Here is a 26,558-nt window from a genome sequence, read left to right on the forward strand (position 1 = left end):
GAGAAAGCCTGAAGCACTTGCTGAAACTGTTGCGCTGATGACTACCACCTTACACTCTATTAGTTTTATGTGGGCATTAACAGCCTGATTCATGTAGGTAAATTGCACTCGCAAAGGGCCAGATTCTGAGAATCTGGCCCTTTGCGAGTGCGATTTTTGCATTTGGTATTCATGATACCAAAGGCAAAAATCGCTATGTAAGAATTCGCATATTTGCGAGGAATGGCATTTAAGGAATCTCTAATAGAGATTCCTCAAATGCTATTCATGACACAAAACAAAATAGCGATTTTGGACTTTTGGGGCCGCTATTTACCGACAGGTCAGACCTGTAGGTAAATAGCAAAAACTCTAAAAAATGCTTTTAAAAGCATTTTTCAAAGTTGCATGTAGCACACACACATGTCCTTTGGACATGTGTGTGCGCAACACCTGTCCAAAAGTGCATTTTAGGGGTGCTACAGGGCGTCCTTTGGACACCCCTGGCACCCTTAAAATCGCTATCTTAGTTGCGAGTAGCAAATTGCTACTCGCAAATCCCCATTCATTCCTATGGGCCTCTTGGCCCATAGGAATGAATGGGGAGTATTTGCGAGTAGCAAATTGCTACTCGCAAATAAAGAACATGTAGGAATCGCTATTTAAGTAGCAATTCCTACATGAATGCCGTTTTGCGTGTCCTCAATAGCGAATCGCTATGATTCGCTATTAGGGACACGCATGTACATGAATCAGGCTGATAGTGACCTGCCTGGGTCCGTGAGAGTTCAAATGGACTGTTTAATTCGTGTCACAGATACGCTGTCTCAGATCATAAATACAAACACATATGCAAGCGGATATTTCCCCTTAATGTCTCTGGAAAGACAAACGATTGCTCAAGAAACTGATCAGCATGTATACAAAAGGGGAGGCAGCAGACATTGCTTAAAGACGTGCTATACCCTGTCTTCCAGGCAGGAAATAATATAAAATGCATCCAGAATCCACAACAGATAGGTGGCCTATATGAATATTGATATTAATAAAGGCCATATAAATAGTACCTGGTTTCTTAACACTTACCCCTAGATTCATCAAAGTCCCGTTTTGTGAGTCCTTAATAGCGATTATTAAGGAATTGCTATTAAGGACTTGCAAAACGGGATTCATGTAGAAATTGCATAAAGAAATGCGATTCCTACATCTTCCTTATTTGCGATTAGCAAATTGCTAATCGCAAATAAGGAATAACTCCCCATTCATTCCTTATTTGCGATTAGCAATTTGCTAATCGCAAATAAGGATGCGATTTCAAGGGTGCAGGGGTGTCCAAAGGACACCCTACAGCACCCCTGAAATGCAAATGTACACATGTGTTGCGCACACACATGTCCAAAGGACATGTGTGTGTGTAACATGCAACTTAGAAAAATGCACTGAAGTGCATTTATCTAAGTTTTCGCTATTTACCACGAAGTTACAGTTCGTGGTAAATAGCGGCCAAAAATTGCGAATTCGCAAATTAAAATTGGTTCCTCGCAAATATGCGATTTTGCAATTAGCGATTTTTCCATTTGGGATGATGAATCCCAAATGCAAAAATTGCACTCGCAAAGGGCCAGATTCTCAGAATCGGCTTGATGAATCTAGCTGTTAACCTCTTAAGTGTGGAGGCTGTGACCTCTACGTCCTCCAAACTACCTTTCTACAGTAGTGGACGTGCAGGTCACTCATGTCCTCACACTCATGACGGGAATCCTTCTGGTGCCCATAAAGGAGGAACTGCCTACACAATCCCCACCTAGGGCTGCGTTGGAAGAGTTTGCTCAGTAGCCTGTGGCATTTCTTTGGGAGGAGGTTTCAACAGGCGAGGTAGAGTTGGAAGGAAGAAATTCCCCCAATTGCAATGGTACCTCTCTCTAGTTGATTCTAACTCGGGTACAGGTCAAGCCCCTCCCATGAATGAACCAATTACTGTAAGAAAGGGGAGAATCTTCCTTTTCCAAACGTACCTCTTCCTCGTAGATTCCTGCTTGGACTTATCTGACGAAGGGTGATTGCTGAACAGGGATCCACGTGCTAGACACCAAGAACTTTTTAAAGGGGAAGCGCTCCCAGGAACACCCAATTGCTTCCCCCACCCACGGCCCCAACAGAAAGCACAGCTAGAGTCCAAGGATGTTTTGTGACAGAAAGGGTGTAGAGGACCAGCACATAATCAGTAGTGAGTACATGGAAAAAAGTGGTATAAAACAACCTAAGAGGTACCCAGAGATATATTTAATCAGGGGTAGAGTGCTTAGAAGGTCAACCTACACTTGTTTGTTACGCTTCGTAAAACTGCCTCGACAATCTACACCTATTTGTTTTTAACCCTGCCAAAGTGACCCCTGATTAAATATATCTCTGGATAGTTTTATAACACTTTTTTCACTATAGTCACTACTGAGTCCCCACACACCTGCACACACCATAATAGCTAAAAATAAAAGATCTCTGCTAAAGAGCCCTTTTGCTGGGCCCGTGGAGCATTGCAACTCCAGCCCCATGGGGAGCTAAGCCAGAAGATGAAGCATGACACCTCCCCATCGGTTCCGGACACACACGGAGGTACCGACGGACAGAGCGGGCCTCTCTATCCGAGCCGTTGCCGGGTGAGGTGTGGCTTGACTCCCACACAGTGTCGGGAAAGGATTGTACTCCGCATGGTTGTCAGACCAGAGACGGTAGGGTGGCTGATTTAGCCACACGACTCAACTTACTATCCCAACCATGCTTTACAGCTTGTTTTGTTTTCTTTAAATTTTTCTACAATGAGAACTTATTAGATGTTGCAGTAGCCGTTTTCCCAGCTTGGCCCTGACGAATGCCTGTAAAACTATACATGAAAGGCAGAAACATGTTGGCCTAATTTATAGATGCTTATTTGACAGTGATATTGTCACACTGTTGCCACATCTGTTTTAATCTGTTTTAATCTGACGTCCAGGGAGACACCAATAAATAATTTTGTCTACCTTGACCGCCATTTTAACCATGCACTTTTTTCTTGAGCACTGCACCCTATCAGTACCACTCGCAGTGAGGACTCATCTTCTTTCAGCATGGGAACTGTTGGCACCAAGCAAATACAACTGAGCTTGGCCATATGAACACCTGCTGATAAGGTCCTAGATGACGAGGTTCCGCCAAATGGGTGGGCTGATAGGACTCTTTCATCACTGATGGACCCTCACCGTTAGTTGTGATAGAAGTGTTGGTCAATTCATAGTGGTCACTTTCCTTCACTCAACAGACCTCCTAGTTTCTTTCTTGTTATTCACGTTCTAAGTGGGGGTGTGGACTAGAGAGGTCGGTAAATATTGTCCCCTTGACCCTCATATCACAGTTGTTTTTTCAGAAGCATGACACCCACATGGGTATGTGGGGGCAATACCTTCCCATATGGAAGGCCCCCTCACTTTATATACACTCCGACCATATGACCTTTGTATAGGAACAGCCACCCCCTCTTTTTCATGTATAGAGACATTTTGTATTTTCAGTATTTTGGCCCCTGTTCAGCCAACAGCAGAAAAATCCTACCAGCTTTGGCCATACATTCTATGCCAGCTCAGTTGAAGATGTATACCAATATTATGTATTCATTTTCTTTTATTTAATGTTATTCTTCTTCTTTAATGGACACTGTCCCAATAAATGTATATTCTACCCACCTTGTCATTGTCTGAAGCTACAGACCCAGGGACATTCAGGTGGCGTGGCTTGCACCAATCCCATAACGTTTTCCTACACAAAATGCCCTTCAGAAGTCATAGTATGGGTAAATAACTTGATTTCCTCACGCAGATGTAATAGAAAACTCTGGCATGTCCACACTAATTCAAATCCTATTGTTTGCATTCCTGCGATAAAAAACGGTACCCAACAATTGTGGGTGATCTTATCCCGATTGATAAGAACTGACCAAACTTGGTACAATGTGAAGATCACATTAACACTATTTAGACTTCATATGCTCACAGCTTTGGCACATTCCTGGTGGTACGATAAATCCAGCAATATATGTAGAGTACCTTTTTCATCGAGAAATGAGGGGGTGCAGAATTTTAGGACCATTACCATTGAATGCGGCAGAGTTTTCTATAACAACAATGTGAGAAAAGTTAATTTTTTCACCCAACACCTTGACATTTGCAGGACATTCTGGGGCCTGCTGTGGAGAACTTTTTGGGGTCCACGGCACCCTGGGTTTCTAGTTTTCAACAATGCTCAGGATTGGTAGAGTGCTGTACATGCCAACTGACCCAGATTTACTGCAGCCAGGGCCGGACTGGCCATTGCGGGCACCGGCAATCCCCGGTGGGCCGCACGGGTGGGGCCAGTTTTGGGCCCCGGGGGGCCGTTTTTGTTACAGGGCCGTTTTTGCAGCATAGCTGCAAAATCGACCCTGTAACAAAATCGGCCAAAAACCGGCCCTGACAAAGAGCTCGGCGGCACCTCCAATCCCCCTAGTGGGTGGGGGGGGGCAGGGAGGGGGGGCGGCCGAGCACTTTTCCAGGGCCGGTTTTGGTTCCCAGTCCGGCCCTGACTGCAGCCGTCTACTTTGGAAAGTAGAGGAAAATGGGGATTTAATAGGCAGTAGTAGGTTTCCTTAGGAGCCAGCCAAAATTTAGTCCAAATACCACAGGTACCTGCATCTGAAAAATAAATGATAAGTACCTTTCAATATGTTTCCACAGAGCATTCTGGTCCTATATTGTCCTGGGTAAACAAGCCTACCCACAAATGTGGATTATTATTTTATAGGTAGGAGAATCAAAAAGCTAACTGGCAGGGCATTTCTCTTTCTCTGAAGAATGTAGAAATTTTTCTTACATAAATATGGGAACATTTTGTTAGTTCACCGAAAGTTTACTGCTTGCAGGCATTCTGGATAGGAGAAGGTAGTGGGGCTCGGGAGGAGGGCAGAAAGCATAATCTCCCTTATTGGCGTTGACCTACACCGACATCCCAGGAATCACAGGTTCCTCCACCCCCATTCCAAGAATCAACGTAATTCAATGAATAAAGCTACATGTTTTCATGCTGTGTTTTGCAGCTTTTTATGCGCCCAGGTGATAGGTTCAACTATACAAGTAGGGTACTGTTTCCAAGGAACAAGTGTGGAGATGCTGGGTGTTACAACATTTGTCATTTACTGCAGATTCTGGAACTTTCCCTCAGAAAAATGTGCAGGAATTCTGCAATTTCACTTAAAGTATGTCTTTCACAGGATATGCTGGGTATGAAAATGTGGCGGAACCTACACAAGCCACTCTACATCAGACCTTCAGTTTACTAAAATACATAAGACTGGTAGATTTCCTGGGGTGCCGGCCAAGCCCATGGTGAATACGGCAGACAATCGCCACCACAATAATGTACCTTATCCAAACATCATTGTCTTTTTTCATTTGGTCATGTCTTGGACCTTTCCAGTCCTGTGCAATAGGCCCTGTCACAGATGTGGTGTTCCGTTTTTATCAAAAGAAGAGTGGGAATACAGAATAGAAGGACATTTATTATTATCTTTTGAATTTCTCTTTATTTTTGGCTTCCAATGATAAGTCAATGTGTACAAAAGGATATTTTGAAATATATCCAAAAGTCACCTGATATTATGGGTAATCCTAAATATACAGTGGTACAACTAACTATTATTTCTAAACCCAGAATATTGGGCACTTTTAAAAAAACACATGTTTTCTTCATACACATTTTGTTTCCTTAGATTTTTCCTTAAATCTCGAAACACAATGAAAATTCATTGTAAACCACAGCTCTATGGACCGGCACTTCCATGTTAGAGGAGAGGACCATCATTAAAAATGTGAATGGTTAGGTGCAAAGTAGCAAGCAACAACACATGGAAAGAGTGTCGGGAAATGCTGACATGAACATGGTTGTTGGCTTACTGTGGTGTTGGCAGGGGGGTTTGCCCAGGATTCTCAGACTGTTAGTGATCTACCTGCCGAGATATGTTTAAGTGTAAGGATATGTATGCCCTATGTGTATCTTGGCAAACATAATATTGGCTATTTGCTAATAGTTCTTCCCAAGAGTGCACTATATTTGTAAACAAAATACACTGTTGCTAATAAAGCATTTTGAAAGACATATAACATTATTCAAGTTTGCTCTGTAAAGTAATCCACACTTTGAATGAAATGTACTCTTAATTCCTTCAATCATAACAGGTACACCCTCAGTCCTGCTTTGCTCCCATTTTGGTCAGGCTGTTATGCCCTTTGACTGTTTTTCTCCTCTAGGACCTTTCCACACTATAACCCCAAAAATACGCTTAGTGTTCCCACACCCAGATTTATTGGGTGTGGGAACAGCAGCCCCTGTTTTACAAGACAGTTAATACACTCAGTAAAATCAATTCGGAAAGGAACTAGATTGCAGCCCAGACCTGTTTTCTTGATCCCACATGACCCTCAGCCATGGTACGGAGGAGCAAGTAACCCCTGCCAGACTAGAATCTTCAATAAGCACCCTCATCTTCTACCAACATTGTCTTGCTGTCCCGCGCCAGGCAGTTGGTAAATGTGATACCATTCAGAATTTCTCCTGGTAAAACCAGGCCTGTCAGGTTATTGCCACTTTTATGGGGATACACTGGTAATTGCATGCAGGGGCGTAGCTTGGTCTGATCATGCTCCAGTTTCAATTCAACTAGATATTCTCCAACAATCTACATTTCCGAAAAGATGGTGTTTCAATAACTCCCTCCTTCTGGATCACAGCTTTAATACATCTTTTACTACCTTTGTTCATGAACTCTTTCAAAATAATAAAACTGGAGAGCTTCCATTCAGTACAATCTGGGATGCCTTCAAAGCTACTGCCCGAGATTTCATCATGAGGTACTCATCCAACAAACGTAAATCTTTCAAAGCAATTCATAATACCCTTCTCACTAAAATCAAAACACTTGAACATGCATTTTACTCTTCTAAAACAAAGGCCTCTTTGGAAGATTTTATAAATGCAAAGATTGCTTCTAATAAATCCTCGACTGAAAGCGCCTCTTTATTCTTATTGAAGACGAGTGCAAAATACTATGGAGGCCCAAATAAATTGGGCAAGCTGCTAGCCAATTACTTGAAGATTAAGCAAAACAGGTTACGCATTGATTCCTTTATTGATAATAATCAGACACCAAAATATAAAGATTCTGAAATCCTACAGGAATTTGTCCAATTCTATGAATCCCTCTATACTCCTGAAACCATATCTTCGGATACAACTATTCTCCACTATCCAGAAACAAGACAGTCCCTTCCCTCATATGGACGCTTTGTAATCTGACATCACACAAGATTAATTCATTACTGCACTCAAGACTCTCAAAAAAAATAAAGCCCCAGGTCCTGACAGCTTTACAGTGGAGTTTTTCTTACACTTCACCCAATTGCTCATTCCACACTTACACACTCTCATATCCTCTTTCATTTCCTCTTGTAATTCATCAGGTTCCTTTCTAGCGGCATTCATATGTTTAATACCGAAAGATGGCAAAGATTCTAGATATTGTAGAAATTATAGACCCATCTCGCTAGTTAATGTAGATTATAAGATTTTTTCGAAAGCGCTGGCAATCTGATTAGAACCGATTCTTCCTTCACTGCTTAGCAAAGAGCAATCAGGCTTTGTTAAAGATCGTAGCATCACGGATAATACAAGACTGTTCTTCAGTATTTTGTCCTAGATGTCTCATCAATCAGACTCATTAGGCCCTGGATGCGGAGAAAGCCTTCGGCAGAGTCTAACGGCCATTTATTTTCCATGCTCTTAAATGGTTCGGCTTCGGCCCAAAAATCATATCCCTGATTGCTGTATTATATTCAGAACCCAAAGCAGCCATTTCCTCTAATGGCCTGGTTTCTCCTTATTTCACTCCTCAAAGGGGTGTACGTCAGGGCTGCCCTTTATCTCCTTTCCTTTTTAATCTAGCGCTAAAACCTTTTCTCTCTCACTTGCGACAGAATGAACTCATCACAGGTTTTTTCCGAAACCCAACATATAAAATTAGCAGCCTACGCTGACTACATCTTACTATTCCTCTCTAATCCACAATCATCGCTCCCTGCTATTTTAAAAGAGGTTGAAGCCTATTGATTAGTACCTGGGGATAAATTAAATACTGACAAGTGTGAGATCATGCCCCTAACTAAAAATACGTTCAAGGAAGACTTTCAGATCTCCAACTTTACATGGAACTCCAAATATATAAAATATCTTGGCCTTTGTTTTTCCCCTTCCATAGTCACATCTATTGTTCTCAACTTAGAAAAATGTATGTACAAATTAAAACGCTCAGTGAAAGGTGGCATCCACTTCATCTTTCCTGATGGGGTCTCCACCATCCTGGTGGGGATGGTGGATACACCATCAAAATGATGCTCACCCCTATAGTTCTATATATCATTTCTAATATACCATTACCTATTCCAACTAAACATTTTCACAAGATTAATTCTTTGTTGACAACATTTTTATGGAACAACAAGAAACCAAGGATGGCATTACAATAACTAACAAGACCAAAATCGGGAGGAGGAGTTAATTTTCCCCACTTTTCCAAATATCATAAAGCATTTCAACTGAAGCAGTTATCACATTTGTTATCTGACCACACATCTAACAGGCCATTATGGGTCGACCTCAACACTTCATTTATAGAACCCTTCTCATTTAAAGAATATCTCTCTTTTACTCGCAAGCCTCAAAATTGCCTCACACCAGTAATTAAACATGCAGGTAAATTATTGCAAACCACCCTTCCTCAAATCCCACATGGTCTCAATACTTTTCTCACCTCTACCATCTGGCACAAAAATCGGATACTAATCAAAAATAAACCGATATATGGGAAAACCTGGAGAAACAGAGGCCTTATATGGGTACACCAGTTATATGACCAAGATATACCCCTCCATTTTTCGCAAGCACAAGAACTTTACCATTTACCGTCTTCCTTCAAACACAAGTTTTTAACCTTGCAAACTGCGATTTCCGATGCATTGGCTCAACTCTCACATACACCCTCTTTACCTTTCACTTCTCACAACACTTGGGATGGCTTTCTTCAACTACGTCCGAAGGCCTCTAACATTTATTCTCGCTTATCACAACTACCTGCTAACAGAGATAAGTCTAGAACAGAAATCTCCTGGGAGTCTGATTTGGCAACTGTCTGGTCCGTCTCTTTTTGGAACAAAATATGTCTAAAAATAAGAAAATCCTCTAGAGTGGCAAGCACCACTCAAACAATTTTTTTCATATACAACAGACTGCTTTTTACTGCAGTTCATCTACATAGGATACATCCCAGTACTCCTAGTTCTTGCTGGTCATGTTCTCACGACTCTGCTGACCTGAATCACATGTTATTTACCTGCCCGAATGTCTTCAGGTTTTAGGAACAAGTCTGGTCTCAAATTACAAATATTTTTAAAACCAAAACTACCCTATCCTTTATCAATATTTTTTTAGGTAGCTAATCCCCTGACTGGCAGTGTAGTCACTCACATCCTCAAATCATTGATCTACTAATAGCTGTTGCCTTTCAGCAGATATCAAAGAATTGGAAAGACATCTCCAAAATTTCGTATCACGCCTGGTGGTATGCTATATTTATTTATTTATTTATTTTGAAGCTTATAAAGCGCATGGCTACCCCCAACGGGAGTGTCCCGGCGCTGCGGACAGCAGGCAACCAGAGGAGTTCAGCGTGGTCTAGGTATTGGAGAACACCCAGGTTTTAAGTTTACTGCGGAACAACGATTCTGATGTAGTGAGCCTAAGATCTAAAGGTAGGCCATTCCCGTACTTAGCAGTGGTCACCGCAAAGGCATGACCCCCCATTCTAGAGCGGCGAAAGCGAGGGGCACAGAGAAGGCGATGGTGGTTTGATCTGAGGGCTCGCGAAGAGTGGACAGGTTTGAGCCTATGTCTCAAGTAGGCAGGACCCAGGCCATTAAGGGCCCTGAAGGCAATCACCAGAGCTTTAAATTGTATGCAATAGGTCACAGGTAGCCAGTGCAGCTTAGCCAGATATGGTGAGATGGAGTGGCGATATGGGATGTTACCGATCAGCCTAGCAGCAGCATTTTGCACAATCTGCAACCGTTTAATCAGGTAAGCTGGGGCTCCTACATACAAAATGTTGGCATAGTCCAAATGGGAAGTGATTAAGGCATGAACAACGGTCCTCTGAGAATCGAGCGGAAGGAAAGGAAAGATTTTCTTAATCATGCGAAGTTTGCCAAAACAAGCTGCAGTAACTTTGTTAATTTGGGTTTTTCAAGACAGGGCATTATCGAATTGAAAACCCATATTACGAGCGGCTTGGACTGGGACCGGTGGGGGGTTTAACTCCGCGGGCCACCACAGCGAAGAAGGAGGTGGGGATTACTGATTGAAGAATAAGACCTCGGTCTTATCCGTATTGAGCTTTAATTTATTGGTAGTTATCCAGGAGGAGATGTTAACAAGGCAGCATCGAAAGTTGGACAAGTTGCGGACAGAGTGGTCTCTGAAAGAAAACACAAGCTGAGTGTCGTCAGCGTAAGAGATCACTCTGACTCCCCAGGATTCCACCACTTCTGCCAAGGGGGTCAGGTAGACGTTAAAAAACAGGGGGCTGAGTGCAGAGCCCTGTGGGACCCCACATAACAGAGGTTTCTCTGATGATACATAGGGCCGGAGAAAAACCTGCTGAGATCTGCCACTCAGGAAGGATCTCACCCATGCCAGAGTCGTCCCCCCAATACCAATATTGCGCAAACCATCCAGTAGGATGTCATGCTAAACGGTATCGAAAGCCGCGGCTAGGTCGAGGAGGACCAGCATGGCCTCCTCGCCCACATCCACGCACTCCCGAATGGACTCAGATACCTCCAATAATACAGACTCAGTAATAAAGCCTTGCCTAAAGCCGGATTGGGAATCATGTAGGAGTTGCTTAGATTCCAAATATTCGGCAAGTTGCTCCTGCACCACTTTCTTTAGAATGTTCGCTGGTTTAGGGAGGAGCGATATAGGCCGATAGTTACTGAAGAGTGACGGTCGGCATCTGCCTTTTTAAGGAATGGAATCAGCAGTGCCTGTTTCAATAAAGAGGGAAATAGGCCAGAGAGTAGTGAGGAGTTCCAAATTTCTAGAAGTCGGGCCAATCAACAGAGGGGCAAGGCTGCCCAATACCTGTGCAGGGGCTGGGTCGAGGGGCGACCCAGATTTGCACCGATGTAACAGTGTCAGTGCACATTCCGCAGTTAAGGTTTTAAATGAGACAAATGTTTCCTCATGAGTGGTTTTAAGGTCAAGCAATGGGGGAGCCCTGTTCTGATTAAATGAGGACGAGATATTGAGGATTTTCTCATGGAAGAAGTCCGAAAGCCCATAACAGAGGGTCTGACTAGGGGCAATCGGGCAGGCCAAGGCTGGGGCGTTAGAAAATTCCTTGATAATATTAAATAAGGTTTTAGTCGAATTTTCAGCAGCCTTAATTTTCTCTGCAAAATGATCCTTCATAGTAATACGTTTAAGTTTGTGGAAGTTCTTGAGGGCAGTTCTATAAATAATTTTGGCGGCTGGATCGTATGACCGTCGCCAATCACGTTCCAATTTTTTGCATCTACTTCTTTCCTTACGGAGTCCCGGTGAAAACCAAGGGGCGGACGGTTTAGATCTTAATGAGTTTAGTGGTAGGATAGGGGCAACTAGATCAATGGAGGATAAGAGACACGAGTTGAATTTGGAAACATCTAGGTTCAGATCATTGGAAGGCTGTCCTATAAGATTTGTGAAAGTAAGTTCAAGGGCATTAGACGTAACCTTGTGCCATTTCCTACCGTGGTCCCTGACTTTAGTGGAAAAGCCAGAAGACTGAGACACGGTCAACTCAAAGGGGATCAGTTGGTGATCAGACCAAGTGAGAGGTAGAGGAGGTAGAGTAATAAGGCCAGGATGGTTCGAAAATACAAGGTCAAGGGTATGGCCTGCTAGGTGTGTAGGGCCCTGTACCAGCTGAATCAGGTTAAGGCCGAGCATAGTATCCAGGAAATTACTAGCTCCTGAGCATGTGCCCACATCTACGTGAAGATTAAAGTCACCAAGGACAGTAAAGTGGGGATGCTTTAGTGATAGATCCGCAATCGTGGCCAAAAGAGCAGCAAGCGAGGAAGGTGAAGCACCTGGTGGATTGTAGACCAGGACGCCTGAAGAGATGGCGGAGGAGGCATCCAGGATGGAAAAATACATCGCTTCAATTAGGCCTATGTTAGCAATTTTCCTGATGGTGATTTTTAGATGGGATAGTAGAATACCAGCGATCCCACCCACCCACCCTTGTACCCTCACGATTTATTTCCACAAGACGGTAGCCAGGGGGGATGGCCAAATTGATATCAGGATTGGAGAAGTCTTTAATCCATGTCTCTGTGAGAAACAGGATATCCCAAGAGTATGTGGAAAGCAGTAGCCAAATGTCACTCGTATGGCGAGGGAGAGAGCGGCAGTTAAGCATACCAGCCTTAAAGGTCACAGATTGACTGGGTAGCCTGGGGTGATTAACCTGAGCAGTAACACTTTTTTGGGGGGTTTCCAAGGTAAAGGCGCAGTACCTGCATTTAAAATGAGGCAGTTCAGTCTCCGAGAAACTGCAACATACCGCGGTGGTGCAGGCCCCGCTACTCAACATCAACAGCTGAGACCTAGACCAGCAGTGCCGAGGGATGGAGGGGGAACCGGCAGCTGGACTGGCGCTGGGCGCGGGACAGGCACGGACGGGCGCAGACGGGCTTGCCTTCGGTGCGCCTTCTCTGCGCGTTGTGAACTTCATGCAATTAAAGACACTAGCCCGCTAACCCCTGACTCCACCCTCGAAACCGAAAGTGAGGAAAACGGAGAGACCGGGGTAGGAGGAAGGAAAAGGAGAGACGAGGTAAGGCAGTAGTGAGCTTCAATATAATAGTGCACAATTCAGTTGTGATGAGCAAAGGTAAAAATTGTTTATAAAAACATAACAGTGATCCAGCAGCTAGCGCGAAACCAACCTCATGGTAACGCGCGTCCGCTGTGCGTCGTGGACTTCAGGCAATTAAATACACTAGCCCGCTAACCCCTGACTCCACCCTCGAAACCGGAAGTGGGGAAAATGGAGAGAACGCCCTCACTACCCTCCACAACAATCGGCGGAGCCCGTGGTGGACCGGGGTAGGAGGAAGGAGAAGGAGAGACGAGGTAAGGCAGTAGTGAGCTTCAATATAATAGTGCACAATTCAGTTGTGATGAGTAAAGGTTAAAGTCGTTTATAAAAACATAACAGTGATCCAGCAGCTAGCGTGAAACCAACCTCATGGTAACGCGTGTCTGCACCCTTGGTTGAAAAACAAGCTCTACTGGCCCTCAAAGAACGTACAGACCTTATTGTCAAACCAGCAGATAAGGGCGGTGGAATTGTTATCATGGACCACACCCAATATGATGCTGAAGTAAAGATCATAGATTAGACACAACTCTTGTTCACCTAATTCACTTGCCACAAAACGATTGCATCTATGGGCTCCTGTTACACATTTCCTAGATGACAGTGCGGAGAGATCCTTTACTCCCCAGCCTTCATCCCAAGAAGTTGCTAAGCCTCCTTGACTTCCTTACTTTATGAAACAATTGTTTAATATTTCACCTTAACATTATGTATTTACTATTATATTGTGATAATATTGCATATTCCATTTTTTCTTCAATCCTGTTTAATATGAACCAGACTTTCTTCGTCTTTTGTTTTATTTACCTTCCAATATATTTTTCATTTCCATTCCAATATAGCTATATGGTATTATTACCCTTCATTTATGTATTCATTTATTTCTCTTTCCTTTAAAAGATTATATGTATGAAGTAATCTTGATTAATTGATTTTCTTCAATAAACCGACTTTTTGAACTTAAAAAATACTCTACACCTTTTGTATGTCAGCCTGTACTCATTCAAACAGCATCACAGATTGTTTTTTCCGAGTCCCGAAGGCTCTCCTTTAAGAACGGGCTCTGGTTGTAGTGGCCATCGTAGATACCCTAATACGTCTTCTCCTCAGCACGTCACGCTCAGTGTGACTTTTTCTTCCTTCAGTTCATTGCCTTTTGTGGAGAGGCGGACTGCCTGGTGACGCACATAGAACACGCCTTCATTTACTTTTAAACTGAATTCAAAAAGAACTTTATAAATTTGTTCCTTTCATTTACTTTGCATTCCTACAAAGCTGGGGTTAAAATTGTTTGGGACAAATATAAATATTTATTTCTTATTACCACGTGAAACACATTGAAATTATGAATTTGACAATTAAAATTGGAATTCCCATATTACTTTATATGGGTCTTTGGATATTGATAATGTCCCAGAGATAGATACATAATTCTGACTCAGACCTAGATAGTGACGAGAGCGATGAGGCTTTCAAAGTGAACCTAAGGAATGTCTTTGATAATAGAGTGGCAGCTTTAGTGAAAAGGCTTTGGCTGCCTCTATGTCTGCATTGGTACAAGCTAGTGGTAGAAATGTTAAAGAAGCAATATTAGCCCGGACCCAGCCTGGTGATGGTAGCAGGTCTAACAATACAGATTTGGGGGCAGAAAAAATTCCTCTAGACGAATGTCAGGTTTCCTTTTCAGCTAAACCTATCACTGGTGCATGTGTCAAAAAGATGAGAAGTCAAAGCATGTTCATTCAAGTGCAGCCTCAACATCAGTAACATTGATTTCCGAGCATGTTTAAGTATTGATGGAGAATGCTCAATCCTCAGTGGATAATAGCTGTCAGTCAGACAACAGACATCCTCTCACACAGATAGTTTTTTTGGAATTGAAAACACAAGCACTTCAAAATCACTCCTTATTTGAGCACAGATATTGATTTGGAGATAATCATTTATACTTCAGATATTGATTAAAATAAGGCAATGGGTCTGAAATGGACGATTCGGTCCACCATTCAATGCACTTCTAAAATATGGGAAGGAGCGGGAGAACATCAGTTAGACCTCACTTTATTATTCCATCCTTTAACAACAGATTGGTCTACCATTCCTCGTGTTGCAGAATTTATCAGGGCAAGAATCAAAATGCTATTACGTGTTCGAAACAAACTCAAATTAGAATGCCCGAGGCCTTCCATTTCAGACCAGTTACTAGCTCCTGTTATAGATCAAAAGAGTATTACATGTTTCTCAAAATATGGGTAAGACCCTAAGAAGGGCATAGATCACTTAGGGCCATATGTAGGTAATCGTGAAATACCGATTCCTTAATACCGAATTGTACCGATTCGGTATTAAGAAATCGGTATACCCGATGTATGTAAAAAATCTGTAAAATCTACCGATTCGTTAAAAATCGATAAAGAAATACCGAATCGGTAAAAATACTGAATCGGTAAAAAAATACTGATTCGGAAGCAATCGGAAAAAAAAAATACCGAAACACCAATACCGAATCCATTACCGAATCGGTAAATACATAATCGGTAAATACAGATTCGGTAATTCAAAAATTCGGTTTTGTATGAATCAGCCAATCCTGTGCCTCCCAATTACCTCCCAAACAGGAAGTGGCCACACCCAGGCAGCTGCACTGAACCTGGAGCGGACTGTGAGGCAGGCAGATGAGCTGAGGATCCAGGAGCAACAGAGCCACACATCCACAAATCCCCCCCAAAAAACCTTGGAAATGGCAAGCCAGGAGAGAGAGAAGGAGGGATCAGAAAGGAAAAGGAAGCTGACGTTCAGCGAGAAGGAGCTGGAGGTACTCATACAAGATGTGAGCCAGGACCATGACAAGCTTTTTGGAAAGCAGTTCCTCCATGTGCCTGAGTCTCAGAAGAGATAGATCTGGACTGGGATTCAGAGTAAAATTAATGCAATTGGGGTCACCCAGCGTTCCATAGAGGACATCAAAAAAAGGTGGTACGACCTCAGGAAGACAGCAAAAGCAAGGATGGCTGAGAGGCAGAGGCAGGCCAGCAAAACTGGTGGAGGGAAGAACACAGCACCTGCACCAACATCACTGGAACTGATGGTAGAGTCCACCCTCCAGCCGGAGAGTGTGAGTGGCGTGGGAGACGCAGACAGCTCTGCCAGAGCTGCCAGGAAACAAGGTAAGATGCATGCCCAGCATGCTGTGCTACCCCCTCCCCAACCCCAATCCCCATAGAGGCATAAGGGCTCCCACTCCACTACATGTCTTACTCATTACCTGCTATGCATTGTGAGAGATGTAGTCCTAGGGAACAGATGTATAGGACAGTCAGCCTAGCAAACCCAATAGCATGTGAAAGAAATTAGCAAGCTGAGGACAGTCAGTGTGATCTGTAGGCATGATGTTTAATGCAATGCAAATTCAGCCAGAGAAGTGAGTATATCTACATTCTGTCATTACAGGCGAGCCATCTCTCAGTGCTGCAGAGGGGACCAGACCAAAGGCAGCCAGGCCAGAGGGGAGGCAACAGGAGGAAGAGAGTTTGCCTGCAGGGCACACAACCTCCGCACCTCCACCACCAACAACTTCTCCTTCCCCAACATCACCACAGCTCCAGAGAATGCCGCCATCCCCTCAAACTCAATCCCCAGTGCCACAATCACTACCACCACCACAATCAGGCAGGAGGCATGCCGTGGCCACCCTCCTGCAGATGGAGGAGTCGGAGGAAGAGGGCACAGGGGGCCAACAGTCTCGAGTCCATAAGGAGGGCAACATGGTGAGGGCAGGGACTCCATTTGAGCATGCCCACACATCATCAAGATGCCGCAGGCAAAGCCCAGCCAGTCCTCAAGGCTCAGAACATGATGAAAGTGTGTTCGCTGGACTGGAAGGCAACATGCTCAAGGTCCAGCGCCTGCAATGGAGAGAGATGCGATCATTGCATAGGGAGGTGGCTCACATAAACAAACACATATACAGAATTGAGAAGGGCATCACTGCAATGGGCGACAACATGTCTGAGGGCATGAGAGACATTGCGACCTCTGTGGACAAGCTCTGCAGCCAGTTGGAGCAGGACTGTCTTGGTAGGCGCAGGGAGAGGCAGAGACTCCAGGCCTATACCAAGGCAGTGAACCGGCTGGCCACTGCTACCTCCCTAATGTGTAGAAGGTCCATCGCCATGCAGGAGGAGATGTCACATTGTAGCAGGCACGTGGCCAGGGGCATGGTGTCAATGACCTCTGCACTGGAAGTGCTGCAGAATGTGAAGGCGGCCACTATGGAAGTGGGGGGGGATAGTGAGGAGGCTGCCAGCTGTGGTAGCATTATGTCCTCTCCCACCGAGGGCAGGGGGCGCAGCGAACGTCACAGCGCTGCGCAGGACCATGGCGGCAGCACAGTGTGGCCAGTGAACGTGGACATGCTGCGCGAGGGCGCAAAAAATTGTTCATACTGTTATTTGGGACTCATTGATTAGGTGATGTAACCCATGTCTGTATGGACACTAGTTTAGATCCTGGGGGTGTGCTGATTAAACACCATTACACAAATACAGTAACTGGTTCTGTCTCGTTACTCACTCAGAAATACTTGCACGTTATCTCAGCCCGTCTGTGTCTCCCATCCTGTTCTACTGCAACACCAGCTGCGCAGGGCTCTGGCTGGGGATTGTCCTCGCCCTCGTCCTCAGAGTCAGTTAGTTCCACTGCTGTTCCTTTTTTGTGTGGCTATATTATGTAGCATTGCACATGTAGCAATTATTTTGCAACATTTGATGGGGCTGTACTGACGTGCACCTCCACTTTTGTGGAGGCAACAAAATCTGCTTTTAACCCCTTCGCTGCGGGGGTTATTTTCCTGCTGTGCTGGGGGGGAGGGGGGTGCGCATGGCGCCCGCATGCTCATGACGAGCTGAGCTCATCATGAGGCATGGCGCTTCTGTGCTCATGACGAGCTCAGCTCGTCACAGGTGCATTACCTGCCATGGAACGCTCAGCACAGCAGGGGAATTATCCCCGCATGCGAGCGTTCCACGGCTCATGACGAGCTGAGCTCGTCATGAACACCAGGGCGCCGTGGCTCATGACGAGCTCAGCTCGTCATGAGCATGGAAGAGGTTAAACAGTCCAAAGGTACGCTCCACCACGTTGCGTGTGCTCTTATGTCCACATTGTATCTCCCCTTCCTTGGTGTGGATGGGTTGAGATATGGTGTGAGTAGGTAAGACCGGAGGGCATATGCGCTGTCACCTAAATGCAAAAGACAGTGCCATTAATTCATGTCACCAATAGGTTGATCCAAGGTATACATCAGAGTGTGTCACTTTGATTTACCTAGTAGGTATCCTTCTCCAAATTCACCAGCAGCCAGACGTGTATGGATACCACTGTTCCTGAATATGTACGAGTCGTGGGTACTCCCTGGGAATTTTGCCACAATATCACCTGCACATTTATGGAGTGAGTGGATTTGCGGTTGCGGTAAATGTATTCTGTTGCTGCAGGTGGACAGATTGGTATGTGGGTCCCATTGACGCAGCCTATTACGTGTGCGAACTGTGCCATTTGGTAGAAATCCAGCTTGGTCTTCTGCAGCTCCACCTGTGTACTGGGGAAGGTTATGTAATGATGCATTCGGTCCATTATAGCGTCCAGGAAGGTGTTGAAAAATCTTGATAGGCAGCTCTATGACACACCACCTACTGCGGCTATCACACCTTGGTAACTTCCTGAGGCCAGGAGGTGCAGGCAACAGAGCACCTGTACATGGGTGGGTATTGCGTGCGCCCTTGGTGTCTGATGCTCAAGATATGGTTTCAGGTCCCGTATGAGGTCAAGGATGGTGTGTGGGTCCAGCCTGTACCTCTCATGGATTTCAGGTTCAGTCAATTGGAACAATGTGACATGCAGTCTGTACACCCGCTCTTCCCGTCTCCAAATCCTCACTCCTGCTGCTCTCAAACGTAGCCACCTTGCTATGAGGTAGAGGCCCGCCATTGTGTTCACACTGTTGCATTTTGGGGCTGTTTTTATGCACTGCACCTGATTACCACCTGCCCAGGATCAGTGGTAAATACCGATTCGTTAATACCGATTTTGGTCAAAATCGGTATTACCGAATTTTGCTACATCGCATTTCGGAATTATTACCGATTCGTTATTTACCGAATCGGTAATGTTTGTTTCAGTGTTCACTGATCTGTAAATAGGTAACAATTTACCGATTCGTTATTACCGAGGGCATTCGGTAATACGTACATCGCACAGGGCTAAATACCAGTCGGTAAAGCCGAAATGTACCGAATTTCGGCTTTACCGACCGGTATTTGCCCACCTACATAAGGCCCATAGTGCTCTCTTCAAGATAAGTACCAAAATGCAATGGGCCTAATTGCAAAAAAATTTACTGGTGGAACAAACCAAGGAGGGTGCGCTCTCCATAGACCTAGTGAAGTCCCCTTGCTGGATTTAGAGAGTAACCTGTTTGATTGGCACTGCGAACTCTCCAATTTCTCATTAACAAGACAAAGACCTACTGATCAAAATCAACACTAAAGTGCATCGACTGAGGCTTGTCCTTCTGCCGAAGAAGTGCTATTTGGTGAAAACCTATTTGAGGGAATGCCTACATCTGTTAGCTAGTTTGCTTGAATTGACAAAGCATCGCTTTTACTTAAAAAAGTCTTTAGACAGCACCTTTTCAGAAGAACAGGTAGAAGAGGAGCCGGCTTCACTTTGCATTTCATAGCAGGGCCCAGTTTAAAATTCAGAGGCCCGTTTGGATATCAATCCAACAGACCCTACTTTTTCTCAGAAAGAAGAAAATGTTTTTGCAACGAAAGAACCAATCAAGGTTTCAATGGTAAGTGTACAACCGCAACCTCACTAATTTTGGAGGTTGAATAGCATATTTTTGGGGAAAAAATGACTTTCTATTTATCTAGAGACCTGGATACTCCAAACAGTAAAAAACGTTATCAAATTGCATTTTTCAGTCTTTGTTTCTGAACTCATTTCATCTTTCATAGACCATGGTCTAATACACCAGAGACATCTTGGAAAGGAAGACAAAGAACCTACACTCTTAGACAGTGCAGGTATTCTAAGCAACCTTTTCTTAGTTAAAAAGAAAAACAAGAAATTACATTCAGTTATCAATTCATGTCATCTTAATTTTTGTGCTATATATCATCATTTCAAGATGGAGGCTATTGTCCACCTCAGCTGGATGGTTCATTGAACCTTAAGGATGCCTACATTTTGGTCACAATTTACTGTCAACTTAAAAAAATTCCTATAGTCCTCTTTCGATCAAACATACTACTTCTCTTCTGTTAGGTTTATCTTAATCTCTGTGGTGTTTAACTGAGTTTCTTAACCTAATAATACTAACTTCACCACTACTAAATGCCTTCTGTGAATACCAAAAGTAGTAAGTTTAGCATTTTGTCTCAGATTAGTTCTGTGAATCGGCCCCATAGAGAGGGTCTTACCAGTAGAATGTTGAAGCTGTGCTTAACACTCACAACTCAGCAAGACTCACAAATCAACAAATGTGATAGCTATTCTGTGGCGATCTAGACATTTCCAATTATATGTGTATGTGCTGCTTGTTAATGTGAGGACAGGTCACAAACCTCTCAAGTCATCTATCCAAGCATCAGTCCCCCAACCTCCAACAAGAACCGAGCTGTATTATTCCTCTTTGAATTAGAATTCTTTCCAGACCGTAAACATCTTATAGACTAATGTTATTTGTATTTGTACATAGACAAAGCATGTCAAAGCATGTCTACAAAAATGCTATGTCTAGTGCAACAAAACTGTTCATTTGATTATATTCACTAACATTGTTAGATAGATTTCTGGTAGGCTGGTCATGAATGGGAAGATATAGTGACAATCCATTACATTGAACTGGTATTTAATAAACAGCAGAATATACTGTTGGGGGAAGTCCAGTTCCAAGAGAGTGGGGGGAGAGTGAGCAAAATGGAGTAAAGGAGTTGTCACCACAGTAGATCACCACATTGGCCCAAACTCCTAGGGCTGCTCAGACCCCTTGAATGCTAAGAGGCTGATGACAGACACATGATGCTAATTGTGGATAGTGATTAAAACCTGAACCTGATGTAGGTTATCAAGCTGCAAAGAAAGATTAATGTCTGCTGGCCATCATAATTAGGGCTCCCGGTTTTCCGTTTTTATGGATGTTTACATATAAATAATAAACAACTAAGGAGTGACCCAGTGACAGAATAAAAAAGAAAGAAAAAAAGGAAAAACAAGATTAATTTTATTGTGTGTTGTGTTTCTGTCCCTAAAGGCAAACCATAATTAGGAGATACATAGAAAGGGCAACCTATGCCCTAGTGCAATTGTAAGAAAGGGAAAGACAAGTCTTTCTCTTTTTAAAAGGACCCTCACTCACCACTAGTTGGTGACATGCTTCATCATAGGGTCCCCGCTGGGGCGGCCGAATGCCTCCCCAGCGTGCTACAACGCCTGAATTACAGCGGAGCGGGATGATGGTGTGTGTAACAATGCCCTGAACAATGTGTGAATACAACTGTGAGTGTAAGGTTAAAAAATACAAGGTGGAAACCTATATACATTTTTAATAAAGGCCAACCCGTATTAAGTTAAAATCGGTGCGAAGCGGACAAACTAGGTTCTGTATTAGGAAACCTGTGTCCTTTAATTAAATGGTCAACATGTTTCTGCTGCTAATAACGCAAAGTCGCTCCGCATTCGTCAGGACCTAAAGTAATTTAAAATTAGTCCTCCGGTGGAATCCACGGGCCAAGGCGCGCCCTCCCGTGAGGCTCTTAGTGTGAACAGGTTACTTTGCTTTAAAGTATTACTCACGGTTGATACCCGTGGCAGCTCACTGCAATTCACAGGAGCAAAAAACCTGTAAAAGTAGAGGGAAAAGACAAAACACAAAGACATTTAATGACAAACACTGACACATAGTTAGCTTCTCACTCATGTCAAATAGCCCATAGCGACCTAGCTTGATAAATACCAAATATATAAATAAATATATGTAGCATGCAAAAGCCAGTGCTCTGTGTCAGTATCCTGGTATTCTAATTGCCCAGTGATAGTGTCCTGGTAGCAATATTTTAATTGTCCAGTGCAAAGATGTAACCCTCCTAGATTTGTAAATAATCAGAAAGAGGGGTGAATTAACGCTATATTCAAGCGACTGTGCATTATCAAGGCAAAATATCATAGAGACTTTCTATAATAGTCTCATCATTTTGGTGCCCCAAATGAAATATAAAAAAAAAATTTAACGTAGCAGTAGCAATTATTTGTCAATATAAGTGGTCAGTATTTTTACGCTTAATGACCCAGCCTCCATCACCTAAACTCAATGTACACCCAAAGGAGGAGAGACACTCACGTATTGAGAGACGAGTACTCTCTTCATGGGTAGAACGGCGTGGGATATCTTCACGCGGTGTCAATTCTATGTAAAAAATCATGACACAACCAGTTTAACCATCTGGCATAATCTATTCCGAGGATTTGTAAAATTACGATCATTGGATCGTCTTGATGTGGTATAGCCACTTACTTCAGCACACGCGACTCCCCGCAACAAACCTACATTCGGGTCTGCCGTCTGCCCGGAAATGAGTCAGGCCCGCGGGAATCGTCACTTTTGAAGGTAGCATTGTTCCGATCACGTGGTTTCAAAAATCGGACGTCACAAGGTTGAAAGCGGCACATTAAAAGGGGACGTGACATATTTTCCTCAGTAAACACGGGTTCGATCTCCCATTATTCCTTATTACGATGAGGAATTCAGTAAACCACAGGCCCTTCGTGATGTATCTATGTACATGACAAAATATCTGTCGATAGTTTCCCTGTCCATTCGTTTACTTTTCAATGGTGGGTAGCCCAAAAATAGAGGCCCGCACAGGTTCCGATCACGTGATCGGACGTCTACCGGTTACTAACTATCTTATTTAGAGGAGATGCCTGGCGTTTTTTTTTTAAAAAGGGAAAAAGGCAGGGGTTCGATCCCCCTTTGCTGCTTCTTCTGAAAGTTGACAAAAATCATACACGAACCCCTTTCAATGTGTCTACAGATTTTCAAAGACATTTATAGTCCAAAACCCCACTTGCTTCATTTCTAATGGCCAATGAATGGAATTCAAAATGGGCACAACTTTATTAAACAGTCAGACCTCGCAATAGATTAGTCTGTTATCAACCAATTCTCAAGTCCGGGAGAAAGCATCTCCAAACATTTAATTAAAAGGCCTCATCATTTCAGTTGCAGTCCTGCATACTAAAATAATTATATACCATAGTAGGAAAAGTCACATATCATAACATCACATCGCTTTTCTGTCCAGCTTGATGTTATCACAAACCCCTTACCTGGAGGAAAATATATCTTCTGATATCACGGGCAAAACTACATATGTGTAAACCTATATTACACTGAAAAGGAGTCACCTAGTAACCCCCAGAGCTGTTTACAAGAGTCATAGGGTATAAGGATTTTATATCATTCTCATCACTGCTTCATGACTTTGTTTCAGAGCCCGCTTCTAGATGTTCCAGGATCGTCCACTGCATATCATTTGGAGTGTGAAGCACCCAGAAGTTTTCAAAGACAGTGTAGCCATGCTCCATTATATGGAACGGTGTCTCTGCCACACAGCGCTAAAATAGCATGCGTAGCCGCAGTGAGGGCCTGGGACGTCACTCTCTTGGTGCGAGCGCAGTGTGAATATGAGTGCTTTGGGTAGTCCGCCTGGGAATGGGGATGTATGTGTGGAATATTGTGTTGCTGCTGCTAAGTACAGATGACAACTATGGCAGAAGCTTTGGAAAGTTCCGTAAGAGATGTGTACAATGGCAAAGTTTTCAGTGGAATATATTGTTTTGACCAATAACAACCGGGCGCTGGTGTGCATTGTCAATTTAAATAAATGCGGAAAAATACTAGCTGTAGTGGCGTCTTTTGCTTGTGGCAAAAATAAATGTGGATAAATACAGAAAAAATGACTAAAAAATAAATATGGATAAATACAGACGGAAATGGCAAAAAAATAAATACCATAAAACCGGGAGCCCTAATCATAATCCTAGACCAGAAACCCAGGTGCAAATGGTGCAATACACTGTTGGAATCACCTCAAACGGATTGAACATCGACTTTGATAAGACACGCACTATGACGATTTGGTAAAGGTCACTGGTCTGGTTCTGGAGCAAGACAAGCATTCAAACAGTATCAGAATACAAATATCTAGTGGGGATGGGGCGCTAGGTGGCGCACAAGCGGAATGGCCGCTGTTGTCTGAGGCTCCCACAGTCCGGTTCCTGATCCTTCAGTTATACTTGCCTAAATGACCCCATCGATGCTCCAAAAAGCTTGGCATTACTGGCTGACATACTAGTGCGACTGAAGCGCTGCGGGTTTGCCGGATATACCGAGAGAAGCGCTGACGATCTGCCTGATTGCTGCTGCTACGGGCTTGCCGTGGGGTCTAGCTGGAACTCTGCGGAGGCGCCGCGCGCTACGCAAGCGCCGGGGACTCCACGAGGTGTGTGGGCCGCATCAGCGCGACGGAGCTTTTCTAGCGTGTAGCAGGATGGAGTGGTTCCCTTTTGCTGACGGACGGTTTGCGGGGGACCTAAGGAGTACGATCGCCCTCCCCGTGTGCTCTTTCGCGACGGGACTGTTTCCTTCATGAAAAGATCTGACGGTAGGCCGCAGCTCCAAGATGGCGGTGCACTGAGGGGCGTTCTGATAGCGCTTCACCCACAGGATACGACATCGCTCCTGAGGCCTGAGTTAAGTGAGCCTTTTCTATGTTTATGCAACTAAAACTGAGCAAACACTACAACGGTCTTTATGAGATAGTATCCCTGACGTGCTGCTGATTACGTGGGTACAAGTGCCTGCCGAATGTGTTGATATAGAGACGCTGCTCACATCACTACTGCACACCGTCTATCAATTAATCCTCAGTCATTCAGTCATTCTCTTATCGAGCTGGAGCAGGTTGAGAGGATGACTAATTGCTGTCCTTTGGGCCTAGCGGTATATAGCGATGGTCGCTGCCTTGCATTGAGAGACTTGGGCTGACTACTGTGTTGTGATTCCGGGATACAAGCGGTGCAGGTCGGACCTCCACATTGCTCTCCGTCTTTCTGCTTTGACAGCCGCAGGCATAGATATTGTCGCGGGTGCAATACCCTGCTCTTTCATTGAATCCTGCTACACTTATTGCTCTTAAACGCTGTCTTGGGCCTGGATAATCTGCTGTGGATTGCCTGTAATTGCTGTACTGCTGTGTACTTTCCCCTGTTGCCTGGATTTGAGGAGGTGCGGGCCTGTGCCCTCTCTGGCTAGCGGTGGGTGCTACCGGCTCATGACACCATGGGGCGGCCGGACCCTAGGCAGCCGCGAATCACTTTTGACAATAAAAGGGCGGCTAAGAAAGCGCCAGGAGGATGACAAGGAAAGACTGAACGAGGCGGCAAGTACTTCGCCGCCAAGGCTGGATACCGATCTGCAAACCATTCTAACTGAAATGTGCCAAGGCTTCACCACAATTGCGGATAAGGTCGACACCCTGAAGACTCGGATGGACAGTATTGCGCATAAAATAGATGTTCATGAGGGCCGCCTCAAGGAAGCGGAACTTTTGAAGGTAGCTTCTCTGACTCCGAGGATGTTTCTGAGCAGCTGAAAAAGGCAGTCACTCAAATGGATAAATTGCTGCGTATCATCGATGCCAGGAATGAGGACATTGAAGCTTGAAGTCGGCGGAACAATGTTCGCATCTTAGGTATTCCTGAAAGTACCAACACGGGCCGACTAGAGCTGTATGTAGAAAGACTACTCATGGCGATCACAGATGAAGGGGCTCTGTCAGCTCAATTCATAGTTGAGCGTGCGCATAGTTCACTGGGCCCGAGACCCAAGCCGGGGATGACTCCACGACCCATAATAGCGCGCCTCCTGAACTATCGTGATCGGGATGTGGTCCTCAGGGTGGCTCGAGAGAAGAAGCAACTTAACTTTGAGGGCGTCTCATTCACCATCTTTCCGGATTTTACCACTTGAGTGCAGGAGGAACGACGCAAATTTACTGTTGTTAAACAAAAGCCACGTCAAGAACAGGTGGATTATGCTCTCCTTTATCCGGCATGGCTACGCATCACATACCAGGGAACGCACACCTTCCACACCACGCCGCAATCTGTAGACAAATTCCTGAAATCAATTAAGAAACGAAAGAATGGGCAAGCTGCTGTAGATGAGGATGAAGAGGGCTTCCTGTCTGGGGTGGAGTGAGCCTGTACTGATATGCGAATGAGGCTCTTTCTTTCGGCGCTGGGTCACTGATCCCGCCGCGATGTTGCTGCCTGAAAATGTTCGGGACACTTCAAGAACGTAATGTATGATTGTTCTATTGTTACTTGACTTTTTACAACAATGTCTTTACATGCCACAGGTTGTGTGACCATGGGGGTCTTAAGGTTGGTATGTTATTGTTAACTGGAC

At 44.2% G+C, this 26,558-nt stretch overlaps 1 protein-coding gene across 1 annotated transcript in view; it reads right to left on the minus strand.

Annotated features, from left to right (window-relative positions):
- Window positions 1–26,558, minus strand: part of IQCM (IQ motif containing M) — a 1,609,700-nt gene that overhangs the window by 1,047,665 nt on the left and 535,477 nt on the right. The gene's annotated exons all lie outside the window — the stretch shown is intronic.

The sequence above is a fragment of the Lissotriton helveticus genome, chromosome 2_1, assembly GCF_964261635.1.
Source record: "Lissotriton helveticus chromosome 2_1, aLisHel1.1, whole genome shotgun sequence".
Lineage (NCBI taxonomy): Eukaryota > Metazoa > Chordata > Amphibia > Caudata > Salamandridae > Lissotriton > Lissotriton helveticus.